The sequence below is a fragment of the Apium graveolens genome, chromosome 9 (assembly GCF_009905375.1).
Source record: "Apium graveolens cultivar Ventura chromosome 9, ASM990537v1, whole genome shotgun sequence".
NCBI lineage: Eukaryota > Viridiplantae > Streptophyta > Magnoliopsida > Apiales > Apiaceae > Apium > Apium graveolens.
The window spans coordinates 208,544,377-208,545,408 of NC_133655.1; positions in this window are offsets into that span (position 1 = coordinate 208,544,377).

Below are 1,032 nucleotides of genomic sequence, written 5' to 3' on the forward strand. Positions count from 1 at the left end.
TTGAGGATGTAGCGGTTGAGGATGTTGTCCTAGAAGGGATTGTTGCTGAGAAGAATCCCGTGGAGGATCCTGACAAGAATGAATAAAGGACCACTGAGGAATTGATGACTATGGTTAGGGCGACTACCAGAGGTAGGATTGGCCGGTTACTACCTGAGGTTCATTTAAGTTCGTAAAGATAGTAGCCCCTTTAACGCGCTTACTCGTAAGACTGAGAAGTTCGAATGGACAGAGAAATACGAGAACAACTTTCAAGAACTGAAGCAAAGATTGGTGACGACCCCTATGATGGCATTGCCGGATGGAAAAGGAGATTTTGTGATGTGTAGTGACGCTTCACATAAGGAATTAGGGTGCTTCTTATACAGCATAACAAGGTAATTGCGGACGCGTCAAGACAATTAAGGGAATATAAAATTCGATGTCCCCACCCATGAGCTTGGGCTCGTGGCAATAGTTTTGCCCTAAAAGATTTGAGGCACTACTTGTATGGAGAGAAGTGCGAGATTTACCTAAGCCATAAGTGCTCTAGTACATTTTCACGTAGAAAGAGCTCAACATGCGCCAGAGGAGGTGGTTAGAGCTAATCAAGGATTACGATTATGAGATTCTTTATCATCCAGGGAAAGCCAAAATGGTGGCTAATGCCCTTAGTGTAAAGGAGAGACTCAAGATGATAATGTCTTTGAGAGAGTTGATAAGAGATTTTGAGGAAATGGAAATAGGAGTGAACGCAACCAGAGCCGGTACCGAAAAGCTGTTTGAGATTGTAATGCAGCCCGAGTTATTGGAAAAAGATTAGATTGTGCCAAGAAAAAAAAAGTAATGAATGAAGGCAGGAAGTCAATGACTGGAAAAGAGATTAATACCGAGAAAGATTAAGGGAATAATGAGGTATTCCGACAAAAATTGGGTTTCAATATTCAAGAGCTTAAGGACGGGATCTTAGATGAAAGTCATAATTCGAGGAACAAGATTTAGGGCAAACCCTGAATGTGATAATCAGGAAGGACGCCATCAAGATAGAAGGAA